The sequence below is a fragment of the Lolium rigidum genome, chromosome 6, assembly GCF_022539505.1.
Source record: "Lolium rigidum isolate FL_2022 chromosome 6, APGP_CSIRO_Lrig_0.1, whole genome shotgun sequence".
Lineage (NCBI taxonomy): Eukaryota > Viridiplantae > Streptophyta > Magnoliopsida > Poales > Poaceae > Lolium > Lolium rigidum.
Window position 1 is genome coordinate 286,607,649 of NC_061513.1, and position 8,788 is coordinate 286,616,436.

At 43.2% G+C, this 8,788-nt stretch overlaps 1 pseudogene; it reads left to right on the top strand.

Annotated features, from left to right (window-relative positions):
• Positions 1 to 346: 346 nt before the first annotated feature.
• On the top strand, positions 347 to 4,036 carry LOC124668413 (annotated as a pseudogene).
• The last annotated feature ends 4,752 nt before the right edge of the window (positions 4,037 to 8,788 follow it).

Consider the following 8,788-nt stretch of genomic DNA (forward strand, 5'->3'; position numbering starts at 1 on the left):
AATTGGAAGAAGGGAGAGTAGGGGAGCAAACCTCAGATGACGATATCTTGTCTTGATGGATGGGAACGACGGCGGCGAATGCAATGGCTAATATATTTGAAGTGACTAATACCACGAGATGAGCATGGTGTAGCGCGCGTTGATCTTTGACAATGGCACTCTGGTGCCACCTGTGCATCCTATTCAACAGCCAATATGTTATACTACTACAGAAGGTCAAGTGTATCCATTCCTCTGACTTGTTCACAACTACGACACAAAGGTATCCTAATCAGGAGATGGATACGAGTTGAGAGGTTTCATCCCTATAATGAACCCCAACAAGATTTTCCCCACTTCAACAGAAACAGAACCTATGGAGCTCAGACACCCTAGCGGCAAGGATGAGAGCCTGTTCATGTGCTCTGAACTCTACATCGCAGCGTTTAAGGGGCGCACGCAGGAGGTCGCTGGCCTCCTGACGGGAAGAAACAGCAGCGGCACAACGGCGGCAGCTCGGAACGGCGGGCCTGCCAAGGTGGCCGGTCACGACGGACGATGCACGGCCCATGAGGTCACGGCGGAGCGTAACACGGTCCTCCACATCGCCGCCGGGCAGGGCCATGGCGACCTCGTCGCCAAGCTCTGCTACAGCCACAGCTCCCTCCTCTCGGCCGTGAACAGGGCGCTGGACACGCCGCTGCACAGCGCGGCGAGGGCAGGCCACGCCGACGCCGTGGAGACAATCGTACGGTTGGCCCGAGCCAACGTGGAGGAGGACGCCCTCCGTGGGATACTACGCGGCAAGAACGAGGCCGGGGACACCGCGCTGCACGTCGCGGCGAGGCATGGTCACCTCGCGGCGGTGGAGACGCTCGTGAAGCTGGCGCCGGAGCTGGTGGCGGAGACGAACGGCGCCGGAGTGTCGGCCCTGTACCTGGCGGTGATGAGCGGGTCGGTGGACACCGTCAGGGCGATCGTCGTCTCGGTCTGGCACGGGGACGTGTCGGCTGCCGGGCCGGACTCGCAGAACGCTCTGCACGCCGCAGTTCTCCAAAGTTCAGGTTTGTTCATCAACAAGAAATCTTTTTTGGTGTGAACCGGCGATGATCCGTGGTCAAACAACTGTGACGTGAACATGTAGACACGTTGGTTTAATGGCAGGGTTGACTATTTTTGGTGTGACACATGTTGATGTGGACATGTTCACAGATACAGAAGCCTAGAACAGTCAAACCAGATTAAAATTTGGGGTTGCTAATTCTCGGCCAAATGAGAATTAGCTTAGAACTAATTCGACCCATTATCCATTAGACGTTGATCCAGTTATTCGTGCTAGCGTGACTGTAACTGAAGTTTTCTTCAGTTTCACAATGTTGGCAACTGTTTTTTTTCAGTTGTACAGTGTGTAAGTAGCTGAATTTTTCTTTAGTTGCCTATTAGTTGTAACTGATTTTTTTATTTTGTGTAGAAAGGTAACCTATCCTCATCAGGCGTATGTGATTTTAAACCGATTGAATTCTGTTGCAAACAACGTACAGTACAGGGCCACAGGCAACTAAAATTTCTTTTTTTCTCGGCGAAAAGAAAACTTTATACTCCCTCCGTTTCAATCTATAATGCCTATATATTTTCTGCATTTGTTTCATAATATAAGAGTAGATCTGTGTTTATTTGCAAAGAACCCCTTCCACCGACCAGCTAAATGGAGGGATCGGGAGATTTTCTTTAACGGCAGAGAGATTTCCGAGATTCTGTTTTGACTTTCATTATTTCTCTCCTATTTCTGAGATCGTGGTTGGACTCATTAGGGGGTTTTGTATTAAAAAATGACTTGCGCTAATTACCGTGCAGAAAATCTATAGGCATTATATATTGAAACGGAGGGAGTAACTCAGAATGGGTTACAGAGCGATCAATCTTAGGGAGGACTGAACAATGTCATCAGACCCACAACCTAACCAAGTGACTTGCCAGGTGACAGCTAGTCGTCTCCTTAGAAGTTTGTAGTGCACTAAAATGAACTTGGGAAATGTCAGAATGAATATGGTATGTAGGGATAAGTACACTCGAGTCGCCATTCGGCAGTAAATTGCCAAAATTGTAAAAGTAAATGCAACATCTATTTATATGCACAATGTTCTGACCGACAGTTATCATTGCGAACATTTCATCCCCTTGCAGAATTAAGTCATTTTTTTTTGCTTGGTTGCTTGCCAAAATATATGTTGCCTATGAAATCTTGGCAACTATTCTAACCTTCTGTTCACAAATCTTGCCAAATGTTTGCCCAGCATAGCGTCAAGAATTCTCAAGTAGTTGGCAAATCTAGTTCCATTCTTGTTTGATCGAACGGCACTTCTTTTAAGCAATCCTGTGAGGGATCTCTTTCTTATAAACAAAACAACTCTCGGTAGAACCCCTTTGAATTTTGTTTCATCATAGTTCCTTCAAAATTCCTTGCATTGAATGTCTATAATCCATGAGAAAACGTCTCAACCAGATATGGCTAGATGGATCATTTTCCATTTTCCTTTTACAGCATTTCAGCATCTAAAAAAAGCACTTCCCTACAAGCATACCCACACTCCATCATTTTGCAGAAATGGTTGCTCTGCTCTTGCAACTGAGGCCAGCACTCGCCGGAACTGTCGACGCAAACAAGAGCAGCCCTCTGCACTTCGCCGCATCTGACGGGGACTGCTTGATCATCGAAGCGCTCCTAGTGCATTGACCATCAAGCACTGTATATCTACAGGATAATGATGGCATCTCAGCTCTGCACGCCGCGGCACTGATGGGCCATGTCACTGCTGTCCAGTTGTTCCTACGATTGTACCCTGCTTGTGCAGACATTCGTGATGACCACGGTAGAAGCTTCCTGCACGGTGCAGCCATGAAGGGCCGCTCCTCCATCGTGTCTTATGTTATAAAGAACAAGATGCTGGAGCATCTTATGAACTCGCAGGACAGGGAAGGAAATACACCGCTCCATTTGGCTGTGATGGCTGGGGAACACAAAGTTATATCCAAGCTGTTAGCATGTAAGAAGGTGCATTCCCATGTTATGAACAATGATGGCCGGACTCCAGCTGATCTCATAGAGGATTCTACAGGGTTCTACTCAATGGTAACAATTCTCTCACTCTTCGATGTTTATGTGATACGTTATCTTTCATGTGTTTCCTCACAACATTTGAAGATTTATTTAGTAGATGTGGAGGTTGGCGGAGTAATGTTGTCAACTATCTCTAATCTTATATTTATATTATTCAATAAATCTTTGATCCAAATTAATATTATTGTAAAAAATACAAGTAGATATGGGCTTCATATAGATGATGTCTTTATGGATATGCAGGTAAGGCTAGTGGTGAAATTCTATGTTAAAGGAGCACCATTCAGACCAGAGAGGCAAGATCATATAGAGAAATGGAAGGGTCAGAATATCATGAAATGGCGAGAGACGACATCGAAAAATCTCGCGATTGTCTCCACTCTTGTGGCGACAGTTGCCTTCTCGGCAGCGTTCAACGTGCCTGGGTCATATGGCTCTGATGGAAAGGCAAATCTCGGTGGGGATCGTTTGTACAATGCCTTCCTAGCCCTGGACACCATTGCCGTGACCACTTCCGTGGTTGCAACAATACTGTTGATCTATGGGAGAGCTTCACGGTCACACCGCTCATGGATTGGTTTCATGATCTCAATGCACTTTCTTTGGCTGGCACTGAACAGCATGATGCTAGGTTTCTTCATGGCTATAGCCGCTGTGATGAGCGATAAGAATCCCATGAAGATCGCATTGTCTCAGCTGATGTACCTTGGGTTATACATCATGATGACTCTGCTTGCATGCCTTGCAACGCCTGGATCACTTGGAGGAGTTGTGCAGTTTTTGGTTGGCAGTAGGTCAGAACCACGACAGCGTTCCAAGAGACGCATAAGCCGGCAATTTCCCTTTGTCATATTTTATGCCTTCAACGTTGTTGCATTCATCATTGTAAATACTATAGTACTTGTATCTGTTAATGTTAGTGGCCGCTTGCCACGGTAGAATTGCGCAGTTAATATCTTGAGGGTTGTTAGGCATGACTGTTTGCAATGCTTCTATTTTAATAACTGACTTGTGTATAAACATTTGGAAGTGGCGTTTTGGCTCATAGGAGCAAATGATCCCATTATATAAAATAATTAAAAATTAATTTTAAAAATGTTAAAATAATTTGACATAAGTTTTTTGGTGTACATCGTGTCATTCTATGTTCGTACACAAATTTTCGTGGAAAAACAATATTTCGTGTGGTGTGTCAAGAAGACAAAAAAATGTGTTGTATGCAGTCGTGTTACAACATCAAAATTTGTCTTTTTACAGGAGCCACATGAATTTTTTTCTTTTTTTGAAAATTTGTGTACCAACATAAAATGTTTAGATGTACATGTAAAAATTTAGTTTAGAATTTTTTGACACTTCAAAATGTGGATTCACATAATGAGAGCAAATGCTTCTATGAGCCAAAGTGTATTTCCCATAAACATTTCTTTTATTTTACAATAGAATTTCAACACATCTAGTTAAAAGCACATTAGATAGGTAACACTTAAAAATCTAGAATTTGCTTCCAAAAATTATTTATGACTCGCTTTTTTCTCTCTAAAATCTTCTTTTTTCAACCTAGCACTTCTCACTTTCATCCATGTTGAACAAATTGTTTTATACTAGTACCAAACTCAGCTTTTGAATAAAATATGGAGACCGCCTTTGGTCTACTAAAACATGCATTTTTTTTAAAAAAACTGCCACCAAATGATCAATCAATTTTGTCGATAGAAACAATAGGTAGATCATGTGTCATCGAAATGCATGACGTAGTCGTGCAATCTAGTGGAGGGTGCATACACTGTCATGTGGGTGTCGCTTGTGCATGTGGTGGAACAAAATAGATGTTTTGGTGTACTAAACATTTATATTCATTAAAATAACTACCGTCAAAGGATCGATCAATTTGTGGATGCCAATAGCAGGTAGATAAAGCAGTATCATCCACGCACAGATTACGCAACTGTGAGATATAGTGGAGATCACATAAAGAACATGTGGAGGCGGTGGGTGCCACCTGTGCTTTGTGGTGGAACAAAAGAAATAATGTTAATCTTGCGAGAGGACTAAGATCATGTACTATGTGACCCAAAAGCGATTCAAAGGCGCCTATAAGTTTCACGCCACAACGCAGCTATATTCAGAGGAAGAGATTATGGACGGTTGGACATACTCAACCACACCAAAGCAACATGGCCTAGGTCGGTTATGGCAGCTCCGTGAGGAGGGAAATGAACCCGAGAAAGGCGGCAAGGACAATGACAAAGATGGAAGAGACGAATTAGATGCTACTCCCTCCAGTCTTTTTTAATTGACTCGAATTTAGAATAAAGTTGTACTAAATTCGCGTCAATTAAAAGAGACCGGAGGGAGTACATATGATGCATGGACCATGGATGAACACCCAAAATCTAAGTACCAAAGTAGAGTTGAAAACTGATTTTTTTTTAATAGATCATGTATTTTAGTGTTTTGTGTTGTTTATCGTTATAAGTTATTGCTTCCACTGTATGATCAGCAAAATTAGAATGTAGATGCATGTGATACCGTAGTGTTTCGATGTTTGAACATTGATGAATTTTGGAGTTTACAAAAATGTGTTTCCCGTCCTGTCCGGTAGAAGCGACATGATAAAACGTGGTGGATTACGCTCGGGATTCTCTAACTTGCTCAAACCAAGTTAGAGAGCTACAGTACCTGATTTCTAACTGTTGGATCAAAAATGAACAGCCTAGATCTCATGCTACAGAGCAGCTACATGATCCTGTCTACAGTACCCAGCTGCAGTGCTGATTGCAACAGTACCATCGCTACAGTATCTCGCTACAGTTTTTAGCTGCAGTACCTAGATCCTGCCATCCATTTGCAATCCAACGGCTCATGTGCCATTGTTTTGAGAGCGAGGATCTTCTTCCGGATGAAAATCCAGATCTTTGATCGGGCGACGACAGCGTTTGTGCACTGTTCCCTTCTTAGAGGCGCCGCTTTTGAAGAAGTTGGATTTATGGTGCTGTCTTAGTGGTGTTTGTGCTGCTGTTCCAAGGATTAAACCACCGTAGCGGGACTTTTCTTTTTCTGTAATTCTTCTTTCTTTTTTTGGCTGTGTGCATCCGTAATGCCGCTAGGGTAATGCGTTGTTGCAGAGGCTGGATGTAATTGGTATCTTCGATATTAATATATGCTCTTTATCGAAAAATGTGCCAAGTCAGGGAACTGTAGCTCTCTGACTTGATGAAGCCAAGTCAGACAAGCTGCGCTGGGTGGATTATATCTGTTTAAACATTGGAAAAACCACACGTCCTGCCCACGCGCAGTGTAGTTGGACCGACCCACTAGCGAGCCGGGACCTGTTTTCCTCCAGTTTTTTTTTCCGTTTTTTCTAAGTTTTGCTGGTTTTGGCGTTTTATGTCCGATTATTCGGATTTTAGGATGTTTTTTGTGAAAGTTTCCAATTTATGAAAAGTCTTCAGATTTAAATATATTAATTTTAAAAAATACCTTTGAAAATGTTCATTTTGAAAATGATTTAGATTTAAAAGACTTTCAACTATGTAAATGTTTGATTTTTTCTAGGAAAGACATACCCGTTACTAGTCTGTTTTCTGTAGCGTCCCACGAGGGAGGCGTGCCCGTGCATGCGCTACTCCGACACGCACACGAGTGGGTGATAGCGGCTCCACCTTGTTGGCCCGGACCGAGAAGATGACTATTTTCTCCGCTCTAGCTCTAAGTTGGCACATGGGCAATCCTCCTGCTCCCCGAAAATCCGTTGACCCTGCTTCTCACATGGATGCCAGGTTCTCGCATGGAGCAGCAAATGGTCGGCTGCGCTCGGCTCTATTCGGCAGGGCTAGCAGCCCGTTCTGGATGGGCTGCCCTGTTGAGTGGGCCAAGCTGTGGAGTGTGGAGATCAATAGGACGGCTGACACTAGTGGAAAATGGGGCATTAGCACCGGTTGGTAAGGGGCTTTTTTTACCAGTTGCCCAACCGGTGCTAAGTATCCGGTGCTAAAGGACCCTCTTTAGCACTGGTTCAGTTACGAACCGGTGGTAAAGGGGCACCACATGGCGGCTACCAAGCGCCCGAGCGAGAGGACCTTTAGCACCTGCCGCGGCAGGAAAACGAACCAAAACGCTGCCGCGGCAGAACCCCGCCACCGGTGCCTTCTTTATATCCATTTTTTCGAATTATTTTCCACTTCCTCTTTTTTTCTTTTTTTTTCCAGAATTTCTAATATTTTAGTTATTTGACAAGTTTAGTCTTTAACTACACTTATCTCTAGTCAAATTACTTACTCGTGGTCAGAATTCCCGCTCGGTCACCCATCCTCCCACTAATCCAGCACTAGCACGCTTAACTTCCGAGTTCCTTCCCGTCCCGCCTTCCAAGTGTTTCGCGCACATGCATGTGATACTACTATCATATCAATCCTATTAACATGCTGGTCGATGTCATATTTTCTTTATTTTTTGAATTTTAAATAATTCTTTTAATAAACAAAAGTAATGATGTAATAATAATCTTGAATAAATAAATAAAAATTAACTTTTTAATTTTTTTTGCCAAACCTAAAACCTGAAATTTTGAAAATCTAAAAATTTGCTAAAAGTAATAGTAATCTTTATGTAGGATGTAATTATTAATTATTATTTTTTTAAAAAAAATTCGAAATTTAGAGCAAAAACTAAAATCTTTCTGATTTCATATTTTCATTTGGAATTCGAATGTAACTTTTTCCCACGATCATTTTGATATATTATACGCTTTTTTCCGACCTCGTATGCAAAAGTTAATGCTATTTTACCTTTTTCAAAACTTTTTCTGCAAAAAAAGTTAAAATTCAAATTTTTTAATTTCCCCAAATAGTAGGTAGTGTAATATACAGGAATCTCAAAAGAATTTATTTTTTGAATTTCCTATCATTTTCTTTTGTTCTTAGAAAAACCTTTAGCACCGGTTCGTGCCACGAACCGGTGCTAAAGGGTTCGTGGCTGACACCAACCCTTTAGCACTGGTTTGTGTCACGAACCGGTGCTAAAGGTCCCGCTCGAACCGGTGCTAAAACTCTAGCCTCTCAAACCGGTGCTAATGCAAACTTAATCTGGGTTCGTAGCACAACCGGTGCTAATGCTCTTTGGAGCCAAAAACCAAAGCCTCTTTTTCTACTAGTGTGAATATTTCTGGCAGAACATAGTCGAGGTGGGAGGCTGATACGTCTCAAACGTATCTATAATTTCTTATGTTCCATGCTACTTTTATGATGATACTCACATGTTTTATACACATTATATGTCATTATTATGCATTTTCCAGCACTAACCTATTGACGACATACCGAAGAGCCAGTTGCTGTTTTTAGTTTCAGAAATCCTACAAAGGAAATATTCTCAGAATTGGACGAAATCAACGCCCAGGGTCTTATTTTTCCACGAAGCTTCCAGAAGACCGAAAGGATAACGAAGTGGGGCGACGAGGCGCCGACACAACAGGGCGGCGCGGCCCAGGCCCTGGCCGCGCGGCCCTAGCGTGTGGGGCTCTCGTGCCTCTCACGACTCTACCCTTCCGCCTACTTAAAGCCTTCGTCGCGAAACCCCCAGTACCGAGAGCCACGATACGGAAAACCTTACTGAGATGCCGCCGCCGCCAATCCCATCTCGGGGGATTCAGGAGATCGCTCTCCGGCACCCTCGCCGGAGAGGGGAATCATC